This window comes from Benincasa hispida, chromosome 4, assembly GCF_009727055.1.
Source record: "Benincasa hispida cultivar B227 chromosome 4, ASM972705v1, whole genome shotgun sequence".
Taxonomy (NCBI): domain Eukaryota; kingdom Viridiplantae; phylum Streptophyta; class Magnoliopsida; order Cucurbitales; family Cucurbitaceae; genus Benincasa; species Benincasa hispida.
In genome coordinates, this window is record NC_052352.1 from 19,895,071 (window position 1) to 19,917,412 (window position 22,342).

Sequence of the window (22,342 nt, forward strand, 5' to 3'; positions counted from 1 at the left end):
AAGCGATCGCGAGAGCCTATACGATAGAAGCTCGTCCGTCTAAACGATCGTCTACCTCACGTTTTCTCAAAACGATCATATACGTTTTTCCTAAACGATCTTCAGCCTTTCATACACGATCGTGTAGCTCTTCCATACGATAAGCATTTCCGCTATACGATAGCATAGTTCCATCTCCCACTTGCTTATCGTCTACATGACGCATTGTCCTCCGTCCTCTACCAAACTCACTAAAGCCCACTCTTTAGGTTTTCACGTCGAGGATAACTAGGATTCACTTTTGGTGGTGTCGTTCCCGATGCAGTGTTTGTGTTCGTACTGATCGTGTTGATGCAGTCGACATACTAGTCGGGTGTTGGTAGATTCGTTGGAGGGTTTCCACTACTTAGGGTTCAGACGTGCGAAGAGAGTCTTCATCTGGTATGAACCCTTTCCTTTTTAGTCATTGTGTTATGAGCATGCCGATAATTAGGTTTATGCATAAATGTTAACGTTGAATGTATATCTTTTTGTGTTTCGGTCACTGTGAAATCGGAGCGATCTGAACCCGTTCATGGAACTCTCAGTATGAGATCCTTCAATTGGTAACAGAGCCAGGTTTCTGATACTCTGATTTCATCTGTTGCAACGAAATAACAGATACATTCATGGTGGGTGCATTTCTACGCTATTTTAAATGTTAAATCTGCTGTGGATGTTCTAGATTAATGGATGTTTTCGAGATGAATTGCCTCGGTTTGTTTAATTCCTTTTACATTTGTGGTTGTTTGTAAAGGCCCCTGCATTTTTGGGCATAATAATCGTTATCGAGTCTGTATTCAAATTTTGTTCGAATTCTTTAGTCGTTCATCGAAGTTCTGGGCAAAGGTTGCGACTCTTCGAGGAAGGAGACGATATAGGGTTGATCGCATCGTGCAAAAGAAGTTCTACGCGATCGCTATCCATCGCATCGTAAAGATGAAGGAGTACATGATCGTGGTTGAGCGCATCGGTTAAACGATGGGGTAAGTGATCAAGAGTTGGTCGTCTCGGGTTGACGATCGAACACGCGATCACTGAGTATCGTTTAAACTACGCTAGACAATCGTTTAGGTCAGCAAGCTTTATCGCTTAGTAACTGACTAAACGATTGCCTAGCATCGCAAGGTAAATCGTTTACCAAGTTGCACGCATCGGTTAGACGATGAGACGCTTGTGTATCGTTTAAAGCACGCTAGACGATCATTTTGGTTAGTAAGCTTCATCGCTTAGTAACTCAAGGTAAATCGTTTACCTATCGTCACGCTACACGATCGCATGGACGATCAGGCTTCGCAGCCTCGTCGTCGTCTACGCAGTCGTTTGCTAATGCTTCTATCGTCTAGTGCGCGCTGAACGATCGTCTACCTGCTGGAGTTTGCTACACGATGAAGACCTCCTGGCGATTCAAGATCCGGTTCGCCTGTGAACCGGTTTGCTCGATGAAAAAATGTAATAGAAACGGTTTTTCATTCCGGTTTTTGGTTTAAAGGCTCATCCCAATCCATTAATCTCTTTGTTTAATACATGCAATGTATGTTTTATATGTCATATGGTATGCACATATAGTAAATCCCACCTTAGGTTATGCAATGATCATACATCATCTCTTTATTGTAATTGTTATAATTTAGAGAAGCATGATTTTAATTATGTAAGAGCGTGCTCATACATCATATTAGACAAGAGTTAGATTTATGCATGCATAAAAGGCATTGACATGCATCATCTTTATATTACCATTGTTTGGCGTGTCCCTCTTATCCTCTTATAGCATCTTCACTTAAACCTTTCACTTTCTCCTAAAGTCCACACCGTGAGATCTATCCTCTGCCTCGCGGCACCTTTGGCGTGTCCCCCCAACGAATGTGTTTGGGTAGGTCAATATCAAGGTGGATGGAGAGAATTTTCATAGTAAGTGGGAGCGGGAAGTGCGACAGTATATCCCTCGGTCTCCCTCGTTAGATTGAATAATGTTACTGCGCATCGCCTCGAGGCACTTTGGGAGTGTCCCCCTAAAGGATGACAATTTTACGCGTTTCTTTATTTGATCTCCTGTAAGAGGATAAGGTAACTTAGTCTCTTGTCCTAATCTGTCTTTTCCCTATGATAAGCGCATTAGGGCAGGACTCTAGCACCGAAAATGAGGGGTTACACTTACACGGAATAGTTAAAAGTTAACGATTCTGGACTGAAAAATGGTGGCTGTTAAGTTCAGTTCCAAGAGTTGGTTCTGCCTAATGGTTGAGAATGTCTCATCCCAGTGAAGGGAAAACTGATCACCCCACCGATGGCGTTTTTTCTGATTCACTAGGGCATCATTGCAAAAATAGAAGTCTATAACTTAGGGTACTTGTAACTATTTTGCAAAAGAAATTGGTTTAAAAGTGGTTTAGCAAAATCTAATAAAGTTTTGTTCGTATTTTTCAGCAACTTTTTCAAATGGCTACCACCACCTTATCGTTGTTAAGCGCCAAAAAATTAACTGGCGATAACTTTTCAACATGGAAACACATGATCATGACGATCCTAATCATCGAGTAACTCATGTTCACTTTCACGGAGGCTTGTCCTTCTATTCCAGCTCCAAATGTCGCCCGAAATGTTCGGGAGGCATACGAGCGATGGACAAGGGCAAATGAAAAGGCCCGAGCCTATATCTTGGCAAGTCTTTCTGACGTCTTGGCCAAGAAGCATGAGCCTATGGTCCTAGCCCGTGAGATCATAGAGTCCCTGTGGGGGATGTTTGGACAACCATCTGAACAGCTTATGCATGAGGCTCTTAAAGACATATTCAACTCCAAAATGCAAGAAGGCACCTCTGTTCGTGAACATATGCTAAATATGATGGTCCACTTCAATGTGACGGAGTTAAATGGGTCTACCATCAATAAGGGCAGCCAGGTTAGCATAATCCTACATTCTTTGCCAGAGAGCTTCCTGCACTTTGTTAGCAATGTGATTCTTAACAAAGTGAAGTATAACCTTACAACTCTCCACAATGAGTAGCAGACATACCAATCTTTACTGAAAAGTAAGAAGAGCAGAAGGGTGAGGCAAATGTTACTTCATCCTCCAGGACGTTCCATCGAGGTTCGACCTTAGGAACGAAGTCTGCACCTTCTACTTCTAACTCTGCAAAGGGGAAGAAGAAGAAGGGTGGTAAGGGAAAAGGGAAGGCACCTACTAACCCACCGCCTGTCGCCACGAGGAGGCGTCCATCAGTTGCTAAGGGAAAGTGTTTCCATTACAACCAAGATGGACATTGAAAGAAGAACTGTCCTCGGTATCTGAAGGAGAAGAAAGCAGTTAAGGCTAAGGCCAAGGAAGATAAAGGTAAATATGATTTACTAGTGCTTAAAACTTGTTTAGTAGAGAATGATGATTCTGTTTGGATAATTGATTCAAGCGCCACTAACCATGTTTGTTCTTCTTTTCAGGGGATTAGATCATGGTGACAACTGGAGGATGGTGAGATGACGATGCGAGTAGGCACCGGCCATATCTCAGTTGTGGTAGTGGAAGGACTCCAATTAGCTTTATAGAATAGGTTTCTAATTTTAAATGATGTATGTATTGTTCTGAACTAAAAAGGAACCTTATTTCTGTAAAGTGTTTATTGCAATGTAAATACACTGTTTCTTTTGATGTGAATAAAGCATTTATTCATAAAGATGGTGTTTTTATTTGCACAGAAAATCTAGAATCGAATTTATATGTGCTAAAGCCGTTAGCCATTAATTCCCTCCATAATACTGAAATGTTCAGAACTATCGTAACTCAATCAAAACGTCAACGAATTTCTCCAAAAGAAAATGCCCAACTTTGGCATCTACGTTTAGGGCACATCAATCTCAATAGGATTGAGAGATTGGTGAAAAATGGACTTCTAAGTGAGTTAGAAGAAAATTCTTTACCTTTGTGCGAATCTTGCCTTGAGGGTAAGATGACTAAACGACCTTTTACTGGAAAAGGTACAAGAGCGAAGGAGCCTCTTGAGTTAGTACATTCTAACCTTTGTGGTCCTATGAATGTGCGAGCTCAAGGTGGCTATAAGTATTTTATCAGTTTTACTGATGATTATTCCAGGTACGAGTATGTTTATCTTATGCAACGAAAGTCTGAATCCTTTGAAAAGTTCAAAGAGTTCAAGGCTAAAATTGAAAACGCATTAGATAGACGGATTAAAACACTTCGATCAGATCAAGGTAGAGAGTTTTTGGACTCCGCATTCCATGACTATTTGATAGAACATGGAATCATTTCTCAACTCTCAGCACCGGGTACACCTCAATAGAATGGTGTAGCGGAGAGGAGAAATAGGACCTTGTTAGACATGGTTCGCTCGATGATGAGTTACGCTTCCTATCCAAACTCGTTTTGGGGTTTTGCAATGGAGACTGTGGTGTACATACTCAATTGTGTTCTCTCCAAGAGTGTTGTAAGAACACCTCTAGAGTTGTGGAATGGGCGTAAAGCTAGTTTACGTCATTTCCGCATTTGGGGTTTCCTTGCACATCTGCTTGAGGCTAATCCCAAGAAGTTGGAACCATGGTCGAGGTTGTGCCTCTTTGTAGGCTACCCCAAAGGTACACGAGGGGGTTATTTTTATGATCCAACGGAAAATAGGGTGTTTGTTTCAACAAACGCTACTTTCCTGGAGGAGGATCATATAAGGGAGCACAATCCATGAAGCAAAGTCGTGTTGCGTGAGCTTTTCAATGAAACTACTAAAACTTCAACAAGAGTTGTTGAAGAGCCTGCTACATCAACAAGAGTTGTTGCTGAGAGTTCATCGAGTAGGTCGGTTTCACTTCAAGAGTTGAGGGAACCTCGACGTAGTGGAAGGGTTGCAAACCCACCCATTCGCTATCTGGGTTCCACGAAAATCCTTGCTATGGTAACAACGACATTGAGGATCTGTTGTCTTATAAGAATGCAATGGAGGATGTTGATAGGGATGAATGGGTCAAGGCCATGGATCTCGAGATGGAGTCGATGTACTTCAACTCAGTATGAGATCTTGTAGAGCAGCCTGATGGGATTCACCTTATAGGTTGTAAATGGATCTACATGCGCAAACGGGGTGCTGATGGGAAGGTACAGATTTTCAAGGCTCGACTTGTGGCAAAGGGTTATAACCAGGTAGAGGGAGTCAACTATGAGGAGACTTTCTCGCCTGTTTCCATGTTAAAGTCGATCCGCATCCTCCTGTCCATTGAAACTTTTTATAATTATGAGATCTAGCAAATGGACGTCAAGACGACCTTTCTGAATGGCAATCTTGAGGAGATCATTTATATGGTGCAGCCCGAGGGATTCATAGCCCAAGGTCAAGAGAAAAAAGTTTCCAAACTGAATCGATCCATTTATGGGCTAAAACAGGCGTCTCGATCATGGAACATACGATTTGATGCTGCGATCAAGTCGTATGGCTTTGACCAAAACATTGATGAACCTTGTCTCTATCAAAAAATCATCAACGCTTCAGTAGTCTTCTTAGTGTTGTATGTAGACGATATCCTACTCATTGGGAATGACGTAGGTCTACTAACTGCAGTTAAGAACTGGCTAGCGACTCAATTCCAAATGAAAGATTTGGGAGAGGCTCAATTTGTTCTAGGTATACAGATCTTTCGAGATCATAAGAACAAAGTGCTAGCACTGTCTCAGACATCGTACATTGACAAGATGTTGCTCAATTACTCGATACAGGACTCAAAGAGGGGCCTACTACCGTTCAGGCATGGAGTCACATTGTCTAAAAAAATGTGTCCTAAGACGCCTCAAGAGGTTGAAGAGATGAGATGGGTCCCATATGCATCTGCCGTCGGCAATTTGATGTACGTGATGCTCTGTACTCGTCCAGACATCTGCTACACTGTGCGCATAGTCAGTAGATATCAGTCTAATCCAGGCCAAAGGCACTGGACCATAGTAAAGAACATCCTCAAGTATCTTCAGAGAACGAGGGACTACATGTTCGTTTATGGTTCAAGGGATTTGATCCTTACAGGATACATGGATTCTGACTTTCAGACTGATAAGGACTCTCGCAAGACCACAACAGGGTCAATCTTTACTCTTAACGAAGGAGTTATAGTGTGGTGAAGTACTAAACAGGGGTGCATCGTCGACTCCACTATGGAGATGAAGTACGTAGCGGCTTGCGAAGCTGCTAAGGAGGTCGTCTGGCTCATGAAGTTCTTGACAAACCTGAAAATTGTTGCAGATATGTTTAGGCCCATTACCCTCTATTGTGATAATAGTGGGGTGGTGGTGAACTCCAAGGAGCCAATGCGTCATCGGTGTGGTAAACACATAGAGTGGAAGTATCATCTAATCCCCGAGATAGTTGATCGAGGGGACGTGATCATCACACAAGATCGTTTCGAAGCACAATGTTGCTGACCCATTTACGAAGGCTCTCACGGCTACAGTGTTTGAGGGTTACCTACGGAGGATGGGTCTACAGGATCGCCCGCGGTTGGACTAGGGCAAGTGGGAGATTTTCTTATACTGGGCTTTTATGTGCCCTAGTTTATTGTTTTGTACTAAGTTTCTTGTACACCCCACTTCGCTTTAGGACAAGTGGGAGATTGTTGGGGTTGATGCCCTAAAGTCTCGTGTCCTGTAGTTTGTAAACATTATATACGACACCTGTGTTGTTAATATATGATATTTACTTCACATCTTGTTGTTTTGCTCGGTTATTTGTTTTATTTGCTTTACCACAAACCAAAAACATAAAATCCTTGGTTATCTGTATGTGACTCAAGCATATATGTGGTGACAGACAAGTAGATCATGTCTTGAGTGATAACCAAAATGGCCTGTAGTAAATGGATAATGGAGGGAAACCTTATCTTGGTAACGCTACGGACGTGGCCTGCTTTGTGGAATGGTCACAAGTGTTGTGACTTGTCATAGATGATCTGATCCTGATTATTCATGTTGGGGACATGCGAGCAGGGGCGTCCTATACAAAGAGTTTGTATAAGACCTAACCAGGAAGTGTTAATGTCTTATTATATAACACCGTTCATGACAGAGACTTCACTTCACTAAGATGACCATAGGTAACATGACCTCAATCCTGAGTGAGTTGGGAATTCCTGCCATTGAGGGCGGTCTTTTGATTTGTATGGGTGCGAGTGGCCAGGTCGCCGATTCAAACCTACCATTTTGGGGATTTGTCTGATTTGGGAGCTGGGAACTCAGCTACACAAGATGGAATTCACTCCTTCCCTAAAACAGGGGTAAGTAAATAGATGGCTCCCTTAAGGGCTGATTCCAAGGTTTGAATGATGTGGCGCCACACACCTTCTCTTGGCCCGAGAGGTGTTCACACATAGTTGGACTATGTTATATTATTCATTAGAGGAATCAGTGGTACTTAAGGAGTGAGATGTAACTACAAGGACAAAACGATTAATTGGCCCAACTGTACTTACGAGCATCTGTGAAGGGTCATCGTACTCATGATTGGTTATATCCGATGGACATAGAAATATATCTGTGGTAAGAAGAGTTCAGCTATTGGTCTTTAGTGGAATCACTGACAGTTAACGAATAGTGGATCTCATAGTTAAAGAGTTTAGTCAGCTATTCACATACCGTTGGAGCTTGGAGCCACAGGTCCATTAGGTCACCTGGGTAGCTTGGATAAAGTCGAAAACCAGTGTATGGGTTAATTTGAAATGTTCAAATTCACAAGAGAAAATTCAATTATATATGATATAATTGGACTAGTTAATTATATATGATATAATTGGCTAAACGTATAAGATACATTTTTAGAGGATATTAGATATAAATATGATTTATATCAAGTAGAGGAGAAAATACTATAGTAGATATATGATATCAAACTATAGGATATAAATATAATATAATTATATTTATTATTTAAATTAATTGATTAATTATTTGATAATTAACTAATTTGTCCATATTCGGACGTGGAAGTGGGCTACGTAAGTTATGGTAACCGGCGGATTAAAAAAAAGAAAATCATTTTCATTTTTCACAATCGTGCATTCATATTTTCGTCCGCGCCCAAAAAAATTCGTGAAAGGATCCCGAAATCCTATACCAAAAAAACCCCGTGTTTGTGTTCTTACTTATCGTGCTATTGCAGTCGACATACTAGCCAGGTGTTGGTAGATCCGTTGAAGGGTTTCCGCTGCTTAGGGTTCAGACNGCGCCCAAAAGAATTCGTGAAAGCGATCGTGAGAGCCTATACGATAGAAGCTCGTCCGTCTAAACGATCGTCTACCTCACGTTTTCTCAAAATGATCGTATACGTTTTTCCTAAACGATCTTCAGCCTTTCATACACGATCGTGTAGCTCTTCTATACGATAAACATTTCCATTATACGATAGCACAGTTCCATCTCCCACTTGTTTGTCGTCTACACGACGTGTTGTCCTCCGTCCTCTACCAAACTCACCAAAGCCCACTCTTTGGGTTTTCACGCCGACAATACCTGGGTTTCACTTGTGGTGGTGTCGTCCCCGCTGCAGTGTTTGTGTTCTTACTTATCGTGCTATTGCAGTCGACATACTAGCCAGGTGTTGGTAGATCCGTTGAAGGGTTTCCGCTGCTTAGGGTTCAGACGTGTGAAGAGAGTCTTCATCTGGTATGAACCCTTTCTTTGTTATTCATTATGTTATGAGCATGTCGATAATTAGGTTTATATGCATAACTGTTAACGTTGAATGTATATCTTTTTGTGTTTCGGTCACTGTGAAATCGGAACGATTTGAACCACTCATGGAACTCTCAGTATGAGATCCTTCCGTATTTATGTAATAGATTACTCAAATTTAACTCTATTTATCTAAATAGTTTGCAAATGGCATGTTTTTGCTAATTTCTTTTTGAAATTACAGTATTCATCTCATTTATCCCCCATCAGTCCTTATTATGGCCACTTGAAACATTATTTTATTTTAAAAGGATTACACCCGTTGTCGGCTATGCTACACAATAAAATTACAAATTGGACACAATTTTTAGTGTTATTAAATAATTGGTTGTCACGTTTCAGAAATAAAATAAATAAATAAATAAATTATTGGTTGTTACTTTTCCAAAACTTTATCAACAAATTTATATTATATATATAGCTTTCAAAATTCCACCTCCAATGGCCAAAATCCATCTGCATTTAAACAAACACAATATAATTAATCATTGTTTATACATCCCTCCACCTTTTACTCTACCCATAATTTGTTTCATATTCTTGTCTCTAATATCATCACTAATGAAGTAATAATACATTTTATTTTAATCATTCTTTATTTCCTATCCTCAATTTCTAATGCATTTTGTTATGTGTAATCGGTAGTGGGCCAATTAGTTACATGGGCCTTGAATATCTTATGCTCTCTCTTATCGTGGGCTTTAGTCTTTAAGTTGCTTCGGCCCATTTAGTATAAACCCCAGTTGAGATGTGAATAAAAGAATTTTCGAATTTTGAGTAGAGATGTAAAGTATTGACATATTTAATTTTTATTTTAGACCAACAGAAAAAACTTTCAAACCTCCTCATTAAGAATGAAGGGAAGAATGCTATGTATATCAAATATATATACTTTTAACATCATGTGAAGGAATATGTATTAATTACTATATTCATTTTGTCAGTTAAATATGTTTGTAGATTATTCTTTTAAAAGTTTGTTTAGTTTAGTTGTTAATTGTTATGTTGATAAATGTTAATCTAGTTGATCATTATATTTTAGTATGATATTGTTCTTGTTTAGATTGTAAATCAAGGGATGTTTACAAGTTTTGATAGGTTAAACACATTATTTTGAAAAAGTATTTAAATTTAGGATTTATGACATGTTTAAATTGTGTCTAGAGAAAAAAGATGTTTTTTAAAAATGTCATTTTTATTTAAACTCTTTTAATAAAAACTATTTACAATATATTTTGAAAGTGTCGAAAAAAAACAATTTTGAGTGATTTTCAAATAGTTTAATTTTTTTTCAAATTGACTCATTTTCAAAATTAAACCAATTACTTTAAGTTTTGATAAGTTTAATTGTTCATTAATTTTAAAGAGTTACTTAAGTTTTGTAAATGAAGTTTTGATCATTTTAATTGTTTGAAAATTTTTGAAGTTTTTGTACGAGTAAAATTATGTTGAATAAATTAAGATCTGTGTATACGAGTAAGTTTTGTACTTCGAAATTACTTTATAATTGTAGTTTTATCCCAAACTTTATCTAAACAAAAATTGTATAAACAAAGTTGGTTGTTTGGGTTGATCGATCTTGTGCACAATTATCAGGTACTAAAAGATTTGAGTGATAATAATAGTCTAAATGAAAAAAAATAGATATTCAAATTTTTTTTTTTNTTTTTTTAAAAAAAAAAAAAAAAAAAAAAAACATCACCCTCCACTTGGTGTCGGCAAAAAAAATAGAAAATAAAAAATAAAATTAGAAATCATTTTTCAAGAGAAGCTATTTTTGTCGACAAATCATTTTTCAGGTATTGGCAAAACCTTCTCAATGACTATAAATTTGGGTGTAAAAAATTATCAAAAATATTCTTCCCTATGGATTCCATGCTTCTCAATTTACCAACACCTTTTTTGTATAAAGAAAAGTCTTAATTCTTCTAATGATACAAACTAAGATTATTATGAAAAAAAAAGATCTACCGTCACGTTAAAATGAAGATGTGTAATTATCTTAAAAATGATTATACGTGTGGATGTCACGTATAATATGAAAGAATTGTAGAAAAAATAATATATATGGACATCTTTTCCTATCAAAGTAGAACTTTATAAACTCTTTATATTCTAAGATCTTCCCTTCGCTATTTATATGATTTGAATTAGATTATGGATTGTTAAAGAGAGTGATTCTTAAAGAATCTAATTGCCAGTATAGTCACTTAAGATCGATATCCACTTTAGTCGTTTAACTCACTTTTTTAAAAAGATGTTTGTTTTGATTCTATCATTATAAATTTAATAATGGTATAAAAGCGATTCTCTATGAATCACTTTTATGTCAAATGTACTTTGTTTCATAGATAGAGCTTTGACAGTTGAATCAACAGTTTTTCCACGAATCTGCATTCATAAAACACCTTTAAATAACTCAAACGATTCTACCAAATCCTCCAATAAAAACCTTATAATTTTATTGTGTAAATTAAAATTCTATGAAATCCTATATACCCTTTTTCTTTCTTTTTTTCCTTTTTTTTTTTTTTTTTTTTTAACTAAGAGTAGAAAAGTTTCACTTTTTATTTATTTTTTCTTTTTTTTGGTATTTGTGTATTCTAATTAATTTATACTCGTTTAATTATTTTTTAGCAATTAAACTAGATTACTTCATTAATCAATATCACTTTTAATTAATGTTGAGTGCAAAATTTATTTATGTTTTATAAATTTAATATAATAATTATTTAAAAAATACTAATATTAATTTATAATTACATCAATTCATTCTTATAAACTTAATATTCACAACACCAAAAACAATACTCGGAGTCCAGACAACTGTAAGGCACATCTATAAAGAACCTTTTCTGTAAAATACCATATACTAAAAGTTTATTCTCTGAATTACTTCCCTCCTGCATAATTATCAAATATTACCCCCAAAAAAATTCTCATATTATTATCATTATTATTATTATTGTTATTATTATTATTTTCTGAGATAATATCACAATGCTGGTTTGTTCGTGATTCAGCAGTGATATTCAAAGTGCAAGTAAGTTTCTTTTCTTTTTTTTAATTATTTTTTTAATTTATTTGTCCTTATTCTTCTTAAACTTTTAAAAGCAATCACATTGTTTCCTAATTTCAGAACTGTTTATTTTAATCATACCTTACGAGCAATATTTAAAATATTGATGTCCACAAAAATATGGAATATTAATTTTACGAACGAAATTTTCTATGAAAATATTGCTAAAATTTTGATTTGGATGGATATTCCTGAAAAATAATAAAAACTAAAAATTCAAAAAATAAATTTAAATTAATAAATAAATATTTTATGATTTTAAAATAAGTTAACATATCTATTATTTATATTATATTTACATTAGTGATATTTTATTGCTTAATTATTATATTTTGTGAATTTTTTTACGATATAATGAAAATATCGATTTATCCTTCATATCGATATCGAATCTATGAAAACGTGAAAATAACCATATTTTAATGGAAATCTAATACTATGCTATACAAGAAACGGTCAAACACTTCCAGAGTCTTTCAAGAATACCCTAAGGCGAAGTCCATTTAGGGTTATCCATTTTGTTTTTGTTACTTAATTCTAAACTGTATTTGACAGGTTCGTAATTTTTATTTATTTTGTGTTGAATAAGTTTCTCATAAATTCAAAATTTTTAAAAATTAATGATATCAATTCAAATTTATGTCTCATAGAAGCTTTTAATTAAACGTGAATTTTAAAACACTAAAAGTTAAAAGTAACTATATGAAAAATTTTGGACCAATCACAAATTGTCACGTCCTTCATGACAAAATTTCAAATCGTCAAATTTGGGATCAATTAGGAGTTGTATTTGAAATTGAAGGTGAAGACAAATTCTAATGACGCCACATGTTTTATCATAACCATTGAATCAGATAAGATTAGTTTGACCTAATTTGATATTATTATTTGGATTAAAGTCCAACTAAGCCCAAAAATGGGTTGAATTTGACCTATATGTCAAACCAAGCTCAAATCTAAATAATTGGGCCCAAAGGCTAGACCCTTGAACCAACTAAGCCCAAGTCCAACTAATCAGGCCCAATGGCCAGACCCATAGACCAACCAAACCCAAGCCTATGAGGCCCACCAGAGACTCTATAGATAGAGGAGCTCTCCTCATTTGTGGGCGTCAACAACTCTAAACTCTAGACGACCTAGAGAGAATTCTCCTAGCAATCACAAGACGCTCTAACATCCTGAAGTTGTCCACACTTGAAGACTGAAGTTATTTGAAGATACAAGCATTCTTCAAAAAGTCCAAGCTCAAGAACATTCACACGCTCTACTACTATACATCAAGCGTAAACATTCAACCGAGAGAAAATAAGAGGATCAAGTACTAGAGGTCAAACAACATCGCATCAAATCAACATCAACATCAACACCAACTCAAGTTCTCCACGAAACAAGTTTCGCCAAAAGCCTCGTGCGAACACTAATCCTCCAAGAAGATCATTAAACCCAAAGATCGATCATCCAAGAAGATCATCAAGCCCAAAGGTCGATCATCTAAGAAGATCAATAAGCCCAAAGACCGATCATCCAAGAAAATCAACAAGCTCAAAATTTGATCATCTAAGAAGGTCAACAAGCCCAAAGGTTGATCATCCAAGAAGATCACCAGTTTAAATATTAAAATTTATTTTGAACACATCAAAGAATTATTATGATAGAAATTGTACTTGCTACACTAAAATTGATACAAATATAAAGTTCAACTCCACGAAATAAGTTTCTCCAGAAACCTCGTGCGAACAAATGGCAGGCCCAGTGGGACGTCTCTACCTCTCATCTCTCTCTCATCATCCAAGTCAACAAATCAAAAAATAACACCAAATAAATTTGCATCCAAAGCTCTTGCTGCAAGCGACTCTTGCATGAGACCTGTCACCTGCAGTCATTCAAAGAAAATTTTGTATAAGCAAGAACAAGGCTATATCACTACGGAGAAAATTCGGGAATAGTTTATTGAATTTTCTAAAGGTGGGATCGCCATTAGAGAAAGTCCCTTGTTTGACAACTTTGTGACTGCTTCTGATTGATAAGAGAAGCAATCACACTTTGATATAGTGTCTGTCATAACGGCTGATGTAACGGCTAAGTCGACCATGGTAGAGATGGAAAGGAAGATAAATTTTCTAATGAAAGCTGTAAAGGAGCGAGATCATGAAATCGCTGCCTTAAGAGAACAGATGCAAGCTCGTAAAGCTACTGAGTCGAGTCAAACTCCTGTTGTCAAAGCCAATAACAAAAGGAAGACCGTGTTGCAGGAACATCAATCGTAACAATCTGTTGGGTTTTATGTCCTAAAAACTCACAGTTTGTAAAATGATAAACATTTTCTATAATCAATATACTTGTTATTGATCTCATAAATTGTATGAAAGTCTAAATCCAATAACTAAGACCCATGACTATGTATGAGTTGAACTTTATGTGGAGACATAAGAGTGGATCGGGTTCGAGTAAATAGTCAAAATGATCTATGGTATATGAATGAGGTTGGGTACCTTATTCTGGTAACACCATTAGATGCGGCCTACTCTATAGTTGTTACAAAGAGTTGTAAAGTGCTACATACGATGCGATCCTAATTCGTATATGTTATGACATGAGAAGTGGGGGCATCCTATGCAATGAGTTTGCATAAGATCAAGACCAAGAAATAAGTCACTCTTACTTTATAACATTGTTTACTGTTTAAGACTGACTATCTCACCTAGATGACCTAGGTAAATCGATCTTAATCCTGAGCTAACTATGAACTCTTGTTTATTCGGGATTGCTCTTAGATTTGCATAGTTGAAGGTTGGCTCAACAGTGCCGGCTCAATAAGACTCCAATTTCAGGGGTAAGACCGGATAGATAGCTGGAGACATAGGGTGCAAGACGGAGTTCCTGCCTACCCGATTTAATGATAGAAGAAAGGTTGTTCTCTCAAGTACTGAATCCAGGTCTTGAACAAGGGGCTCCACCCTCTCACTAGGCTGAGAGAGTTTGGTTTGGTGATTGGATCACAAACCAGTTGTTCATTAGAGAATCAGTAGGGACTTAAGGAATAAGACGTAATCTCGAGGGTAAAACAAATATTTGACCCAGTCATTATTACGAACAACCTGTGAAGGGTCGACTTGCTTATTATGGTTAAATCATGTGGACATAATATATCTACAGTGAGGGGAGTGCAACTATGGGCTTTAGTGGAATGACCCATTAGTTAACGAATGGATATTAATCTGGTCTAATAAGTTTAGCCAATTAATCACAGATCGTTGGAGTCCATGATCTGTAGGTCCGTGAGGTCCCCCTACTGGCTCGTAACGAACTAGTTCTAGAATAGCGTGATAAGTTAATTTGAAACGTTCAATTAGAATAAAAGAAATTAGTAATTATGTTTAATTTTAAAATTAAACGAAATAGGAGAATTTATATATTTAAATATATAAAGATGGATATGTGTTAAAATTAATTTAATATTTGATATTAAATTAATTAAGTTTTATTTAATAATTAATTTATGGAAATTAATTAAAAATTTTCATTTTTTAAAATCAAAATAGATTTTATAAAATCGAATTTTGATTTTTAGATAAAATTGGAAAATTGAAAAATCAAAACACAAAATGGAAAAATGAGTTTTTCCATTATCCATCTTTGAAGTAGCTCACACATGAAGCACATCTTGGCCTTGTCTTCTCCTAGCATGAGCTGCAACTCATGCAGCTCTTCTCTTTGCATGTTGATCTGCAATATAATGAAGAGATTGGAGTGAAAATCAGGCATGCAATCAAAAGAGTTTTGAGAGAAAAACTGGTTTGAAGAATGGTTCTTCAACAAGGTTGTAGCAGTGAGCTTTTCTCCTCCATCCCTTGATTCAAGCTCGTTTTGAGTCCCACGACTCAATCTAGAGTACCAAGAGAATAGTGGGGAAGATCTTGAGGTGGTTTACAACAAGATATGGAGAAGATTGCAGCTGGAGAAGGAGCTTTGAAGAAGTTTTACAAGAGGTATGTCTTGAAACTCATTTTTTCTGCAGAAGCATTCTTTATATTATGCCAAAATTAGTGAATTTGAGTACTTAGATGATCCTTGTGCTTCCGCTGCTGTTGATACAATCCTACACAATCAAATTTTGTTACCTCTTTGTCATTCCAGTAACTACAGGATATGATCACCAACTCCATCAAACCTCAATATAAAGGCCCGTCTCCGACTTCATTTAGGTACTCCAAGTCATACACTAAGAGAATCAACAACCTGAGAATGTTTGCTAAGTATCTACCTTCAAAGTTCCAGCAGTATGATGGAAAGGGCAATTCGAAACAACATACTTTTCACTTCATCGAAACCTGTGAAAATGCAGGAACCAGAGGAGATCTGCTAGTCAAGCAGTTCATTCAGACTTGAAATGAAATGTTTTCGATTGGTATACTGATCTAGAGTTGGGAACAGTTGGAAAAAGACTTCCTCAACCGTTTTTATAGCACTAGGGTATAGTTAGCATGATGGAGTTGACAAGCACTAAGCAACATAAGGGATAGTCAGTCATCGACTACATCAACCGATGGAGAGCTCTAAGTCTGGATTGCAAAGATAGACTCACGGAGTTGTCCGCACACTAGGAGCTTCTCTACATCATACAAGGGATAAAACCTCGTACATTTGATGCATTGGTAACATGCACTCTTGACATAGAGCTGAGCATCCCCAACAGGGGAACTAAAGATTTTCTAGTCCCTGAAGGAACAAAGCACAAGAATGAAACCAAGGGTACTGAAAAGATCGTAGGTAGTGCCAAAGAATCTATGATCATTCATGCAACCCCAATGAAATTCTTCTAAAGGAAAACAAACAAAATTTGAAAGAAAACAAAATGAGGCCGAGAAGCGTTATCCAACTCTTAAAGAAAGACAGAAGAAGGTTTATCCATTACCTGATTCTGATGTTGCAAACATGTTGGAGCAACTGCTAAAGAAAAAACTTATTCAGGTATCGAAATGAAAGCAACCGGGACAAGTAAGAAAAGTAGATGATCCTAATTACTATAAGTATCATCGGGTCATTAGCCACCCAGTGGAAAACTACTTCGTGTTGAAATAGCTAATTCTGAAGTTGGCTCATGAAAAGAAGATTGAGTTAGATTTGGATGAAATAGCTCAAATAAATCACGCCACCATAGTGACAACTTTAAGGGTTCTAACACCGTCTGCTTCTTATGATCAAAGAGAAAGCATGGTCTAGTTTGGAACCTTCAAGCCTGTAGTTGTTCGGTTCCAACAAGAGATTCAAACGACAGACTCCCAAAAGAAAGTTGAGCCTGTTGAAGTGTTGGATTTTATATCCTAAAACTTGTAGTTTGTAAATTAATAAACATATTCTATTTTGTTTTTCGATAAAATTGTTATTGAAATTATAATCTTGAATCTAATAAACTAAGGTCCTGAGGCTATTTAATGTAGTTTGAACTTTATGTAGTGACATAAATGTGGATCAAGTTCAAATATATAGCCAAAATGGTCTATAATATATGAATAATGTTGGGCGCCTTATTCTAGGGACACTATGGATCCAGCCCACTTTGTAGTTAGTACAAACGATGTGATCCTGAATCGTTCATATAGAGATATGTGAGTGGGCGCATCTTATGCATTGAATTTGCATAAGACTGAACCATGAAATAGTCACTTTTTACAATCTAAATGTCGTTTTATGTATAAAACTGACTATTTCGTTAATTGATGACCTAGGTAACTTAATATTAATCCTGAGCTAACTATGAACTCCTGTTTACTTAGAATTATCCTTAGATCTGCATAGGTGAGGGCAGCTCATCATCGCTGGCCCAGTAAGCCTCCCATTTCAGAGGTAAGATTAGGTGGATAGCTGGGAACATAGGGTGCAAGATGGAATTCACTCTTACCCTTTATAGGGATAGTAGATAGGTTGTTCCTTTTAGTATTGAATCCAAGTTTTGAACAAGGGGCTCCACCCTCTCTTTGGCCCAAGAGGGGTTCGATTTTTAGGTTAGACCTTAAACCAATTGTTCATTAGAGGATCAGTGGAACTTAAGGAACAAGATGTAGTCTTGGGGGTAAAACGGTTTTTATGACCCAACCGAGATTACGAACAACTTACTGATCCGTTTACGAAGGCCCTCTCGGCTAAAGTGTTCGAGGGTCACCTAGTAGGACTAGGTCTACGAGTTTTGTATCACTAGGCGAAAGTGGGAGAATTGATGGGTATTGTGATGCCCTAGTTTATTGTATTTGTACATTTTATTCTCCCCATGTAAACTCAACATTGTATATATTTATATATATTGATCCACTAGATTTTTAGTCCAAGTGGGAGTATTATGGGTTTTATGTCCTAAACACTCTCAGTTTGTAAAATGATAAACATTCTATTATCAATATACTTGTTATTGATCTCAATAAATTGTATGAAAGTCTAAATCCAATAAACTAAGACCCATGACTATTGTATGAGTACTTGAACTTTATGTGGAGACATAAGAGTGGATCGGGTTTGAGTAAATAGTCAAAATGATCTATAGTACATGAATGAGGTTGGGTACCTTATTCTGGTAACACAATTGGATGCAACCTACTTTATAGTTGTTACAAAGAGTTGTAAAGTACTACATATGATATGATCCTAATTCGTACATGTTATGACATGAGGATGGGGCATCCTATGCAATGAGTTTGCATAAGATCAGGACCAAGGAATAAGTCACTTTTACTTTATAATGCTGTTACTATTTAAGACTGACTATTTCACCTAGATGACCTAGGTAACTGGATCTTAATGCTGAGCTAACTATGAACTCCTGTTTATTCGGGATTGCCCTTAGATTTGCATAGTTGAGGGTTGGCTCAACAACGTCGATCAATAAAGACTCCTATTTCAGGGGTAAGACCGGATAGATAGCTGAGGATATAGGGTACAAGAATGGAGTTCACGCCTACCCGATTTAGGATAGGAGAAAGATTGTTCTCTCAAGTACTGAATCCAGGTCTTGAACAAGGGGCCCCACCCTCTCACTGGGTTGAGAGAGTTTGTTTGGTGAATTGATCACAAAAACTAGTTGTTCATTAGAAGATCAGTAGGGACTTGAGGAATAAGACGTAATCTCGGGGGTAAAACAGATATTGACCCAACTGTTATTATGAACAACCTGTGAAGGGTCGACTTGCTGATTCTGGTTAAATCATGTGGACATAATATATCTACAGTGAGGGGAGTGCAACTATGGGCTTTAGTGGAATGACCCATTAGTTAACGAATGGAGATTAATCTGGTCTAATGTAGTTTAGCTAATTAATCTTGGATCGTTGGAGCCCATGATCTATAGGTCCGTGAGGTCCTCCTACTAGCTCGTAACGGACTAGCTCTAGAATAGCGTGATAAGTTAATTTGAAACGTTCAAATTAGAATTAAGGGAATTAGTAATTATATGAGATATAATTAATTAAATGGTATAGGAGAATTTATATATTTAAATATGATTTAAATATATAAAGATGGATATGTGTTGAAATTAATTTAATATTTGATATTAAATTAATTAATTAATTAATTTATGAAATTAATTAATTTTTCATTTTTTAAAATCTAATAGATTTTTTAAATCAAAATTTGGTTTTTGGATAAAATTGAAAAAGGAAAAGAAAACTAAAACACAAATGGAAAAATGGGTTTTTCCATTATCCATCACTTAACTAGCTCACACATGAAGCAGTCAATTTGCCTTGTCTTCTCCAAGCATGAGTTGTAACTCATGCAGCTCTTCTCTTTGTATGTTGATCTACAATATAATGAGAAGATTGGAGTGAAAATCGAGCATGCAATCTACAGAATTTTGAGAGCAAAAATTCGGTTTGAAGAAAGGTTCTTCAACGTAGGTTGTTTGTAGTGAGCTTTTCTCCTTCACCCCTTGATTCAAGCTTGTTTTAGTCCCATAACTCAATCTAGAGCACAAGAGAATAGTGGGGAAGATCTTGAGGTAGTCTACAACAAGATATGGAGAATAGCAGCTGGAGAAAGAAGCTTTGAAGAAGTTCTAACAGAGGTATGTCTTGAAACCCATTTTTTCTGCAGAGCATGCTTTATTTTATGCCAAAATTTTAAGTAGGTTGAGAGAAGTGTGGGTTATATTTCGTATAAAAGATGAATCCTATATTTTTCGCCCCCGCACCTGGGCAATTTGGATACAATTCCTACAATGGCCGTCAAACTTGCAAAGGTGAGATATGTACAGAGAGGAGAAACTGTAACCAAGCTTAAAAATATTGAAATAGATGAGAAGTATAAAAACTATAGCACGCGGTATATGGGTAGCAAAGAATATACCGCCCTTCCCCCCCCCCACGCCCCCTATTCCACATAGAAACATGATAATCTGTCGGGCACACACATGCTAGTGATCTTCTTCCCAACAGATCTTTGGGGCATGTGGTGGTGCTATATGTAAGAACGCGAACCAGATTATTACTACACGGATCTGGATTGATCCGCAACAGATTTGCATGACATGCTCTTACTGGGTTCCGCGAAAGAGGCTACAGATTGGGGATGGATCTTTAGGTTGTCACGGAATAAAATGGGTATGACGGGTAAGAGTGACCTTTCGGCAGGACGGAAAGAACATATATGCGTAGCGCGCACTAAAAATTATGCCTCGAGTTTTCTTCCTTTCACGAGTTACTAAGGTAGCCATTTTTTCTAGATTTACACAAAAAAATGACCATCCGATAATGGGAGGACTCTTTCGCCCAGTAAAAATACAAGAGTATCTGGCCTTACGAATTCAACCGTACGCTGTCGTCCAAAACTGGTATTGCCTCAAATTAACATTGGCTGATAGAAGTACACACACTCTCTTTTTACATTCTAAAAAAGCTGAAACAGAGAGCAAGCACTGAGCAATTGCTGGCCTTGATTTACTCACGCGAAAATTACTGGCATTGCTTATTTAACAAAATAATACCAAGCAGGAGGAAGGAGATTACGTACCTAGTGGGAAACACTTCTCCACAGGGAAAACCTTGTTTTCCATTTAATTTAAGTTCCAACACTGAACGCTCTCGGCTATGCCGCTCTCACGAGTTAAAAACATCGCAGCAAGATTTAGTTGGAAAGCGGTTCTTTTATACCCCACAGTATCAAAATCCGTACTCAATGTCGTATTAACTTTTCTAACTCTAATTCATAATATGGAAGCACCTCATCTCCGGCAACACACTACAGAAACCAGCACTAGTATGGAGCGGAGGACTCAAACACCCAAAAACACACTTTATCTGGAACCTGGGGATATGAGGTCGAGGAAATTGCCGAACAAATGCCCAAGAGGGAGGCCGAGAAAGGCTCTGATTGCAGTCATTTCTAACGAGTGCGATTTCACGAGAGGAGAGTGCGAGAGGAGGCATTATGGAAGATCGCTATTACAACGACCAGAGAGTGCAATCTCCAGTGTGGTGTGATGAAGCCACTTAGGGTTCTTCATATCACGATATAAAGTCAATAGCGCCAACTTGATCATTTAGAAGGAAAGTACAGTTGATTACATTTTTTTAGAAGGGAGAGTAATAATCAGCAGCCAGCCGCATCGCAGTATACCGAATCCGATTCCGGCTCTTTAGTTATACTAACCGACTCCGAGGTTAGACGACGTTTACAGGATCAATAAAAGGCGATCTGGTTTTTCTTGAGTACCTACAGTAGGCGCCGGCTGCTGTGGTGGAAACACTAATTTAAATACCCGAAATCATGGTTAGCAACAATGTAAGTCTAATTTCAAGGAGTATAGGATGTCACAATCGAATTTCTATGCGGATGGGCAGACATGCGATGGCATACACTTTGCTCGTCTGAGAGGCTTCCACTACTCTATATCAGATAAAATTTCTTTTATGGGAGCTTGCAAAGATTGGACAAGTGGCTAGCAGATAGAGAACTTGGATTTAATGCCAATTTAAATGCGACTCTCTCTTGCAGTGACGACCGAAAACTAATTGAAAATTTCCACTATCACACGATTACGGGGAACCACAAGAACAGCTCAGGAACGGGCGGCACAAGTCATACCTTGGGGCGACGATAATTGCTCCCAATTTAAAAAAAATTATGAGAGCAAAGTTATAAAAATCTCAAATGTATCAATAGATTATATATGACGGGTTAATTTGTATATGAGAGTGTAAGGTATACACAATATAAAACGCAATCCTCTCCTCTGTGCTTCCCCTTCCATCGCCAATTCTAAGAATCCACAAGATATTTTATGCAAAACTGTGCCAGGAATAACTCAATCCACCAATAATTATTGCACATATTTTTCCTTCTCACAATAATGACAATTAACTAATATACGTTCAATCCTATCCACCCCATAAAGGGTTTCATCAAGTCAAATCAAGCAATAATCTATATTTCTATCATTCTCCGAAATGATCAATCATTATCAAATATGAGTGAAAATTCGGACTCAACATCAGCGCGATCCTTGGTCAGCAAATTTCGAGAAGTCATTTCAAAACCTTGACC